We start from the raw sequence: 12,271 nt of genomic DNA on the forward strand, positions 1-12,271 counted from the left end.
CTTACCATCCCTCACAACATTGTCCAGGCTGATGAGAGTCAAGTCGGCATCAGAAGCAACAATCCGGAACTGCTCCATCAGGTTCTCGGAGGCAGCAGTCACGCTACCCACAAGGTGACCCTGAATCTCACCATAATTAACCCAAGCAGTTTCCAAATCTTCTCAGAGATGCATCAATTCCCTATAAGCCGAGACATAGCTATCCTTATGCTTCAGTGCCATGTCTTCAGCCAATTTCAAAGAAGCAGCCAAGGCAATAGAGCTGGCCTTCTCACCCTCCAGCTCCTTCTCCACCTTCGCCAACTTCACCTCCAACTCATCCTTCAGACCCTTGATCCGATCAAATTCTGACTTGGCCTCCTCCATGAAGGACTTTGTGGCATGAATCGGGATCCCCTGAACAGTTCGGAAAATAGCCGCACCCATATGAGCCATCTTCACACTACTTTTGGTGATAAAATCCAGATGCTGAAGAAGAGACACATCATCCATGGAAAGCCCACCATAGGGGGCAATTTGTTGGTCAACAAACTCGATAGCATCAAAGTCCGGGGCATCCAGGTTAAAGGGCTCGGATGTTTTTTGCTTTTTTAAGGGAGGGACACTAGAAGCAACGGCAGAAGTCTGAGGAGGATCGACCTGATGAAACCGAGGAGTAGGAATTACTTTCTTCGGCCTGAGAGAACTCAACACAGGAGGCTTCACGGGGATCTGAGAAGACCCCTCGCCGACCACTTTGGCCGAGATATTCAGAGCAGCAGTTGCTTTCTTTGCCCTTTTGAAAGCCTTCATGGAGTCGTTATTCTTTGACATCTCTACAATTACAGAAATAGCCACAACAAAGAAAGACGGTCACAAACAAGAGGAAGGAAAAATTAAAGAAACAAGTATAAGAGACAAGTCAGACAAATACCCAAAACAGTCCGAACCAAGGATGGGTCATTCAAAAATCTTTTTGTATCAAGATGGGGCGGTTTCCCCCATAGATCCTCAAGAACAACAACAAAAGCACGCTCAACATCATCAAATATCTCCCAAGTATAACGAGACACTCTCACATCCCTCTGCCACTCTAGAGGGAAAGAAGGCTCATCATTTTCGTCAAAAAAAAAGGGGCGGGCCCCCTCGATAGCTCGAACCCTAAAGAAGTAATTCTTGAAGTCCTTAAAAGACTCATCATACATAGCAAAAACTTTCTGGCCCTGGGCGTACCTGAAGGAAACCCAGGAAGCCTTCTTTTTTTTTTAAGAACCGCCAGGCTTGGCAGAAACAAACAAATAAAGGAAAAGAGTCTGGGAAGGTGTTACATCTAATTCACGACAGAGAAGTTGAAAAATTTTAATAAAACCCTAGGAATTAGGGTGAAACTGGGATGGAGCAATATTACACGACCACAACAGGTCGGTCTCAAAAGCAGTAAAAGGAAAAGTAACATTCAACTGGCTGAAGAAGTATTCATAGGCATAGAAGAAGGGATGCTTCCTCTCAATGGAAGTCGGAAAATAAACTCTTTCATCAGAATCAAGAGCAACAAGTTCGTAATCCTCCTCACGAGCATTGTTACCACAAATCCTATGGCGCTTCCTCAGCTCTGTGCAAAATTCAGCATCCACAACAGAAACACACAACAAAACAAGGGAGTCCAGCCAATCGGACATCCCCTCAGGAACTCTGGAAGACATCTCTACAATGTTATTGCGAGAAGACATGAGGCCAACTAATCCTACAAGTAAGAAAAGAAGATGGGGTTACTAAAAACATCCCGGACAAAGGAAAAAAAACAACTCGGTCAATACGATACAGGCGAAGAAACAAGAAAAGGAAAACCCCAAGACTCAAACCAAAGTCCTGGGGCATCCTTTGGAGGCAGTAACAAAGCAAGGTTTCCAGGCAAGATCTACAGCTTGCACCCCAGCATTTCTCAGAAAGAATTCAAAACAGCAAACATTTTTCGTCAAAGAAAAACATAAAAAAGTCATTACATTCTACCAAGCAAAAAGCATTCCCAAACATCAAGCACGCCAAGCAGAGACCATTAAAGATGCAACCTTTATCAAGATCAGACAAAAAGCAATCTCCAAAAGTGAGGAACAGATGCAGATTTTCTATCAGTATCAGACAGGAAACAACCAGAAGCAACAGTAAAATCCTAGAAGGCCTCAATAGAAATGCCAAGAAAATCCATAAAAGAAAGACAGGAAGAACATGTTACAGTGACAAGCAAATACAAGACTTCGAAAGATTCAAACTTTCAAACATGCAAAATCAAGAACTTCACCAAAAAACTAAAGACGAAGCTACGAAAGAAGCAAGAAAGCTAGTACCAACCTGGAAAGAGCAGCGAGGTTCAAAGAAACTGAAGATGGAAGACGAAATCTGGGAAACGCCTTCTCACAAAGAGCGCGAACAAGAGCAATGTCGCAGGAGGAAACGCAAGACTCCAGGCTCTAGAAACGCCAAACGACGCTGTAACACAAAGAAAGTAGAAGCGCAAACAAAAATAGAGAGTGGAGAGAGCGGAGAAAAGAAGTTACAAAGAGGGAAAAAGGAGAGAAACCGTTTCTGGGTTTTCAAAATCGAAATAAAGAGCAAAAGGGAAACGGGACAATTAATGCTAAAATTAAAGAAGGCATTAAACCCTCGCACGTTCCCAAAGCGCCGATATAAAAGCGCGCTCCTTTTAGAGGAAACGTTCTACATTCAAAAGACTGCTACAAAGAAATCGACAAAATGCTTGAGTTCGGCTTCACCAAAGAAGGACCGAAGTTAAAGACTCGACCTCAAAAAAAAAAGACCGAGCTCAAGCAGGGGCACTGTTCATACCCTGGGTCGAGATGACCGACCCGGGATGTTCGACAGACAAAGCGACCAACCTCTTCAGGTCAGGACAACCCGACTTCTTTCCAAAAAGCTCGATCAAGTCCCCAAGAAAGCCCAAAGAAGGGCCCAAATAGAGGAACACGCCCCAAATCCCAAGCCTACAGAGAGAAGGGCGGTTCCCTTAAAGATAAGATAACCTCACTTAAAGATAAAGATAAGATAAGATAACTAACTTATCTTATCCACAGAAGGCCACATCTCACCATTATAAATACACTGGAGCACCCAGGTATAACTCATACTCTGATTCTACTCAATACCTGCTTAATACCCTTTCTAACTTAAGCATCGGAGTCCCTTGCAGGTACCCCCCACCCTCCGGGGACGAAGGATCAGCAGCACTTTCAATTCCACAAGTCGGACACACCAGCTCCGGCCGTTATACACCTGTCGGACACGTCGATTCCGACCAACACAGAAGATCTCGACCGAGATCGACCTACAGTTTCAGGTAACCCTCGGAACAACATCCTTCTGATTCAAAGGAGAGTGAGATGCCAAACCTATTCAGGATTGCAGTTATAAACCCCACTATAAGAAGAGACATGAGCTTAATCGAACTCTCATTCTCATGCAAATTTACATCCTAAGTCTATATTAGTTTTGGCTGCTTGAGGACAAGCAACAGTTCAAATTTAGTGTTGTGATGCGTGCGCATCTTTCTTATCTTTTCCTAGTGAATTTGCACTTAAATTGTTGAGTTTAATCAAGAATTAATTATCTTTTAGCCACTATGGATGCTACTTTGAGTCTTGTGCATTTCTGTTGATTTTAGGTAGTATTCAACTGGATTTGATGGAGTTTCTGCAGCACAAGAATTAAAGGAGAAAACCAGCGAGGAGCGACGTGTACGCGTACCTGACGCGTGCGTGTCATTTGGAGCTTTCCATGGTAACGCATGCGCGTGGATGACGCGTACACGTAATTTGAAGATTTGCACAGCGACGCATGCGCGTACTTGACGCGTACGCGTGACACGCGGAAAAGACTATCGACACGTACGTGTGACTGACGCATATGCGTGACATGCGCCACGTGCAGAAAACGCTGGGGGTGATTTCTAGGCTGCTTTTGACCCAGTTTTCAACCCAGAAAACACAGACAAAGGCTACAGAGTGAAGGAATCAAGTGGTCCCCATCCATCAATTGAAGATTTGATGATTGTTATAATTAATTCTGATTTAAATTTAAATTTGATTTTTAAATTAGGAAAAGATATTACTTAATTTTAGAAAATAGATTTTTCTAAAATTAATTAGGATTAATTATAAAAAGGGATTCCATTAGTTAACTTTTCATGCCATCAGATTGGAACTCAGTATATTTTACCTGAATCCTTATTTTCTCTCTGAACCATGAGCAACTAAACCTCCACTATTAAGGTTAGGAGCTCTGTCTATTTGTATGGATTGATTTTATTACTTTTTCTATTTTAATTCATGTATGGATTTATAATTTAAGAATTTTTTTCGCTCTTCATTATATGAATTTGGGTGGAATAGAAGTATGACCCTCTTTCTATTTGAGTTCTTGTATAACTTGAAAAAGCTCTTTACTTGAACAATAACTTGAAAATATATTCTCCTAAATTTTAATTATCTGGATTTAATAGGATACGTGACATATAATCCTTTTATTTTTTGGGTAATTAGAGTTTTTGTGGCATATAAACTGGAATTTGATCATCACCCTCTAATTGGAATTAATTAACCAAGGAATTGGCTGTTGATGAATTTTAGAGGAGACTAGAAAGGTCTAAGAAATTAGGGTTTAGTCACATATAGTTTGCCATAAATTAAATCCTACATGATTAAAATTGTTAGTAAGAAAAGTTAACCCGGAAAAATAGATAACTCTGAAACCTTAACTGTTTTCTTCATATTTTATTTCCAAACCATTTACTTTACTATTTTAGTTTCTGCATGATTGTTTAATGCTCTTTGAACACCCAACACTCTTTTCTGTTTGCCTGACTAAGCTCATCAATCAACAATTGCTGCTTTATCCATCAATCCTCGTGGGATCGACCCTCACTCACTTGAGGTATTACTTGGTACGACCCGGTGCACTTGCCAGTTAGTCTGTGGTTGTTAAATCACCGTACCAGGGGCCATGGAAGGATATCCGTTAGTTGTAGTTCAAGGATAGTAATGTAAGAGATAAGATGATTGCTGTGTTGTCTATGGAGGTGGGTGATGGAAAGAGGACTCGATTCTGGAAGATGTCTGGCTACAAAGTGGTTTGCTAAATAACTCTTACATAGGAGTATTGTGTATTGTGTAAAAGAGACGTTGAACATGTTCACCACTTGTTTCTGGGTTATGTGTGTAAACTCCGCAAAATTAGTGAATAATTAATTAATAAATTAAATTTTAATAAAGGAAATTAGAAATATGAATATTATATTAAATTATAATAAAGCTCATTAAAACAAGAATTTTGACACTAATTTCAAAGAATTTGGCCCAATAATGGGATGAAAAGGCCAAACCGGTTGAACCGGGTCCAAGCCCAACAAGTCAGCCCATTCATTAAGAGAAAAAAACACTCTTCTCCTTCTTCATTTACCATACACGTTGAAACAACATCCATGGTGAAAGGGAAGAAGAACATAACCATAACCTTGTGATCAAATCACCATAACTTCTCACTCCGAGTTCCGATCGCTGTACCGTTTGCGGCCACGCAACCGCCACGTCGAGCTCTACAATTCTACCAGAATAATTTCATAGGTAAGTCTCATCTCTCATTCCAACCTCTCATTCTCTAGAATTTTTTAAAATTTGGGACTTTGGTTATTGAAATTCAATGTCTTGATGTTTATGCTCAAATTAACTTCAGAAAAACATTCATTCTTACTTTTGTGACACTTGGATAAGGTGAGGATCATCAACCCTAGTTAATTCTTTGAGTTTGTGTATTGGGTATTGAATTTGGGTGTGATATATGTGAATTAGGCTTGTATATATGTATATTGAAGTTCATTGAGTACATTGAAGGCTTAGTGAAGATTAGGAGATCTTGCCTTGGAGATTATGAACCTTGAGGGTTGCTTTTGGTGCCTTGGTGGTGTTTCGGGGTATACGCAGAATTAGGCCAAGGTATGGTTTAAGTTTCACATATTTAATATATAATATCGTGTGAAAACTTAGGCTAGAGAACCATAGGATAAGCTGGAATGATTATGTGTATTGAATGTTTAGTAAATATGATATTGATTGATGATGGGAGTTAAACATGTGTTGGTGATTTTTTTTATGAAAGTAAGAAGTTTAAGGTGTGAACTAGGTAAGAATGGAAGTATGATGGTTTGTAATATGATGAGTGGTTAATGATGTTGTATTGGAATGTTATGAAGTGTGTTTGTGTTGGATATATGTATAAGTAGTTGGAATTTGTTTTGGTTTAATGAAAATTGAGGTTTTGAGGTTTTATGAAAAATTAGTTTTTGGCCAAATTTTGGCAAGCCATAACTTGGCTTCCGGACTCCCAAATGATTTCAAACTTGTTTTCTATGAAAATTAGATTCGTGAAGTTTATGCCGTTCAAAGAATGAATGGAAATGTTTTAAGACAAAAAAGTTATGCGCGTCAAAAGTTTGGGATTTAAAATGATAAATCTGCAAATTTTAGACTTAGTAAAATCTTTGAAAAAACGTACGCCCACGCATATGCGTGATATAAAAATTTTGCGTACGCATATGCCTCATTCGCGGACGGTTGTCACTGCCTCCTTCATGTGCGTACGCAAACAAAATATGCGCATAGTGGGCCAGGGTGCATGTCCACGTGTACACCCACGCGTACGCGTGGCCCACGCGTACGCATGACATGGGGTGCTTGCATACCCGAAATTCCTATGCGCAACCGTGCAATCCTGTAAGGTCCACATGCGTTTGCGTAATGAGGGGATGCATACGTGTAATGGTCCGTTTGCACGCCCACGTGTACACGTGGCCCACGTGTACGCGTGACTCCCCTATTTTCAGCGAAGGTATTTTGTGTTTTAAAGCTCAATTTTAAACTTCTAACCCTTTATTTTCACCCGTTTAGCCCTAGAACATAATGTTAAGCTTAGTAACAAGTTAGAGCTAGGAAATAGAGGTAACTTGGGGATGAAGTAAATGTTAAATGTGATGAGTATATGAGGAGAATGTGTATACATGAAGGATATATGATGCCATGGCTATGATGAACAATTATGTAATGAATATTAATGATTATGAATACTTATGTGGCTTATGCATCTAATGTTATCTAAGATACAAGTTTTCCTGGGTAGAATATCATGGCTTGCCACCACGTGTACCAGGTTGATACTCCATAGTCTGTTGACTCTGTGTCGTAAGGGTGACCGGATACGTATAAATTCTCGGGAATGGTAACCCCCATTGAGTAAAGTTATATAATGAATGTATGTTTTATGAATGAAAAGAGAAAAAGTTATGCATATACTCATGGGGATGCACGACGGGGGACAGTCCAAGGGTTTCAGACTTGTCGAGTTAGCTTGATAACCGACAGATGAGCCTCATCAGCCATAGGACATACATACATCATGTGCATTCTGTTTGTTTTGTCTGCTATGCATTACTTGGTAATGTCTAACTGAATATATTATGCTAATTGTGATATTTACTACTTGCACTACTTGCCTTCTACTTGTGCTTGAAATTGTCTATTTGTCTGTCTTTGCTAAATCATTGGTGATGGAGGAACAGAGGAAAGGCGGATAGGTCTAGTGTTAAGCTTATATTTAAGTTGGGTTTGGATTTCCCTAGATAGCTACCCTTTTATGGTTTTTGTTAAGTATATTAAATTGTATAATCTGAGTGTCGGGGTTCTAGGATTGCCTCTGCCGTTCCCAGGACCTTATATCTTATATGTGTGGCACCTTTACCATGCTAAGAACCTCCGATTCTCACCTCATATTATGTTTTTTTTTCAGATGCAAGTCAAGAGCCACTTCGCTAGGCATCTGGACTTCTGAAGCGGAGTGGTTTCTGGGTTTCTTTTGTTGTATAGTTTATGTATATATGTACTTAGCTTCCTCTCTGAATAACTTGTTTATTTTGATCCTCTTAGAGATTTAGGAAGAGCTAGGATTTTGGCTATGTATTTTGGGTTTGGGATATATATATGTATATATGTAAATATTCTCCGGCAAGCCTTAGCTTCACAGGCTGAGTTAGGAGCTTTTTATTTTGTACTTTTGGCCTTCTATTTCCACTTTCTGTTTATTAATACTTATGAACCTTGGTTTTCTTCTCATGCAAGTAATCTCGTTCCTGAGTGTTGCGCTTTTATTTTCGTGATTTTGTTTTACCTATTTTTTTCAAGGCTCCTAGTTTATTATATTCTTTCCGCTACTATATCTATATAGTTTATTTTAGAGGTCGTAATACCACAACACCTCTGTTTTACGGCTTAAGCGTAAAGCTCTGTGTGGTAGGGTATTACAGTGTGTTTACTTGGCAGGTATAGTGTCAATGGCTATCTGACTTTGGGAGATCATGGTCTATTCTGGGTTCACTAAAAGAACATTTTGAGAGTTGGACAGGTGGTCTTAACAGAAAAGAGGAGTGCAACAAGTGGATCATATGCTTTTTTGCGGTTATTTGGAACGTTGGTTAGAGAGTAACAGACGGATTTTTAATAACAATGAAGGGGGTCCAGAAGAAGTGTTTCAGAGATCTTTAACCAATTATATAGAGTAGAGTAGTTTGGATCCCTTTTGTTGTTGATGGCAATGCCGAAGATGACACTAGGGATAGTTTGCTGTTTATATTTCATTACATGTTAATATTTGTAGTTTTTGTTGTTTTGACGCTCCACGGTATTGTGTTGAGCTCCCTTATTCAAAAAAAATTATAGGAGTGTTAGTACAAATTTCGACGTATAAAACAATTCGACTATGATTCATAAGAGGTCGAAATATGGTACGGGTACTTGGCCATAAGGGATATTTTGACTATAACTAAATGATAATCGATGTCCAAAATTTGAAGGAGGTTGAGAAATAGGGTCAAGATTAGAATGCAACACGTGGTAAATAATGCGGACACAATATAAAAATGTGGAACTTGAAGGACATGGCAAGATAAGACATAGGGGTGTCACGATGAAGATTTTTTAGAGTCAAGACAAGGTCATGACCTGAGAAAAAGGAGGAATTAGGTTGTAGTCAGATTGTTCAGGCACAAGTCCATTCTTGCAACCTATGAATAGGATAAAATAAAAAAGACTCAGGGTCTTCAATCAACAACACTAAATCATCACACAAATTTATAACAATTCTCAGTCTTATCAGTAACACAACAGAAGAGCATGAAGTGCAAGTGCATGTGAGTGTTAGAAGTTAACTTCTAATTTATTTCCTTTTGTTTTATGTTTAATCCATTTTCTTTCGTGTCTTTATATTTTGTGTTGTTGATGTGTGGAAAACGATCCAACACAAAACTTACCGGCAAGTGTACCGTGTCGCATCAAGTAGTAATTACTCACACAAGTGAGGTCGATCCCACAGGGATTGAAAGATTGAGTAATTTTAGTTAGGTGGTTGATTTAGTCAAGCATACAAGTGTTGATTTGAGTGATTTGTATCCAACAGAAGCTAAATTGCATGAAATTTAAAGGGAGAGGGGTAATTGACTGTAATTTAAAGTGCAGGAGAAGTAAAGAGCTGAATCTTAAAGAACAAGTAATGTAAATGACTGAAACTTAGATTGTAAGAAATATAAATGGTTGAAGCTTAAAGTGCAAGAAATGTAAAATTGCAGGAAGAGTAAAAGGAATTAGGAGCTGAGATTTCAAATTAAACAAAAGAATTCAAAATGCAATCAATCAGAGAACTAGAATATGAATCAGAGAACAGCAAGAAGATGAAATTGCAAAATCTAAAAGAACAAGTGAGGATCTCAGGGGATCAATGAGACTAGAAAACAAGTCTAGATCTTAATTCCTTCCTTGATCCAATAGAAAATGAACTTGCAGAAGAAATGTAAATGCAAGCAGTAAAGAAAACTCAGATCCAAATCACAATTCCTTGAAATTACGCAGAAAGTAAACAAAAGAGATCTCAGATCAAGAATGAAACAGAATTCCTTCAACTCTCAATCCAAGATTCAAAACAAAAAGTGAAGAGTGTAGAAGTCAGAACAATGAAAGAGAACTCAATTCTCTATCCCAATTCCCAAATTCCAGTGAAAACTAAAATGAGCTAAAAGTAAAAACTCAAAAAATTCCGAAAAAAACTCCCCCACAAATCAAACTAGCTCCTATTTATACACTTTCTATTTTTGATCTTCAAGCCTTGAATTGGGCTTTTGGCCTTGATGGAATTGGGTTGAAGATCGTTCTAATTGGTTGCCCTTTTGTTGAGAAGGGATCTGTGCAAAATTTGAATACTGATGCTTCAAGTTTGTGTCAACATTTGAGGGTCAACGTTGACTCAAATGCCACTTTGAATCAAATCAGCAAAAACCAGAAAGGCTTGCTGTCATTGGCGTTTGACTCAACGTTGGAGGGCCAACGTCAGCGAATCCATGCGTACGCGTACTTTGCGCGTTCGCGCATTCTGATCAAAACTACTTATCCATGCGTGCACGTGCTTCACGCGTGCGCGTGGATGAAAAAAAAATCATTTTTTAGCTTTAAAGACATTGGCCTCAGCGTTGGACCCCAAATGTTCCCTCCAACGTTGGCGTTTTCACGCGTACGCGTGCTTCACGCTTTCGCGTGTGTTGCTGTTTTTCCCATCCATGCGTACGCGTCACTGACGCGTACGAGTTGATGTATATTTTCCAAATCTCAATTCTGGGCCGAGCATCGCGGACGTTGGAGGCTACGTTTGAGTTAACGTTGGACCCCCAACGTCATATTTTTTTATGCGTACGGGTGGATGGTCATTTTGCCATTCCAAGCGTGCGCGTGATGCACGCTTTTTCACGGATAACAGAATTTTGCTCTTTCACGCGTCGCTTAAAAAATCATTTGGCTCCAGAATTGAAACTTTTCATCACCACGTTGGGGGTAACATTGGATGTCCAACGCTACCTCAAACGTGAGCATCAGTATTGTTTACAAAGGAGTGCTCTGTTTCTCTTCCGAGTTTGAGTCAACGTTGATGGTCCAACTTGGCCACCAACGTTGCTTCTTCTCCATCTTTATATGCTCAGTCTTCAACCTCCCTCCATGTTTTCCTTCACTTATCATCAACCAATACATGCATCAAAGCCTTGCTAAAGTCATGAGAATTCTTATCGTTCTTAACACACAAGTAATTATAGCAAAATTCTCATGAAATTGCATCATATTAATCATAATTGGATGAATCTAGGTATGCATGAATTTCTATCCAAATGGCTTACTTATTATAACTCAAGAAAGTGAATACAACCCATCAAAAACAAAGAAAAAGGCTAGTAAAACTAGCCTAAGATGCCCTGGCATCAGTTGTTATTTTATTCTCTTGAAACTCAAGTTTTACACTTTTATTTATTCAAGAATTTTTTTATTTATTCATTTACTCGCGGTCCTTTATTCATCATAAATTTACCACTAGTGTTTCGACATAATTTGCTTCGACACTTTTATTAAGTAATTTTCGGGTCAAACTCACTCTTGTTAGAAGAGTCGTATCTGCTCTCCAAACTAAAATTTTGATATAAATTTAATTAAACTGTGAAAATCACCAAAGATCTACCGAAACGAGGAGGACTTATATTATCATTATAATTAACATTAATTATATCTTTAATCTCAGTTTTAATAACTAAATAAGTCAATCATGATTTTTAAAAAGTAAAGTTTCATTTTGTAAGTTTTTTCTTCTTTTCAAACAACCCAAATATAAGAATGCTCTTTCGTTTGAAAGCAATAAGCAAATTACGGCAACGTAGTTGGGCAGTTACATTGTTACGTGTTTCTGGATCCAACGCGTTCCAATTGTTGATTGATTCAAAATAGGATTAAGAAAAGTCAAAACTAAAAGCTAAATTGAAGGTGGAGAGTGGGCCGGAAGGGATGCTGCTTTTTCCAGCACACGGTGTGATAGGAAATACCAACACACGGGTGTACATGTCAACAACACCACTCATCCTATTTCAGAATCTACCAAAGTGCTTTTAGTCTTCATGCCTTAATCATTGCATTTTAGAACCGGGGTGTGTACGGTGGAAGTAATTACTTGACCTAACTAACACTACACTTTATGCATGGCTACTAACCAGGGTTTAGTTTCCTTAATCAACTAGTAGTATCTCACATTTTTTATTATAGAGATATAACTAATTATGTATTTTTTTATCAACTTAAATTTTTAGGAGAACTATTTTTATGATATAATATTCGATCTTTTATGATTGAAAAGTTTAAAATTTAATTTTTATTAG

Source organism: Arachis hypogaea, chromosome 1, assembly GCF_003086295.3.
Source record: "Arachis hypogaea cultivar Tifrunner chromosome 1, arahy.Tifrunner.gnm2.J5K5, whole genome shotgun sequence".
In the NCBI taxonomy this organism is placed as follows: Eukaryota; Viridiplantae; Streptophyta; class Magnoliopsida; order Fabales; family Fabaceae; genus Arachis; species Arachis hypogaea.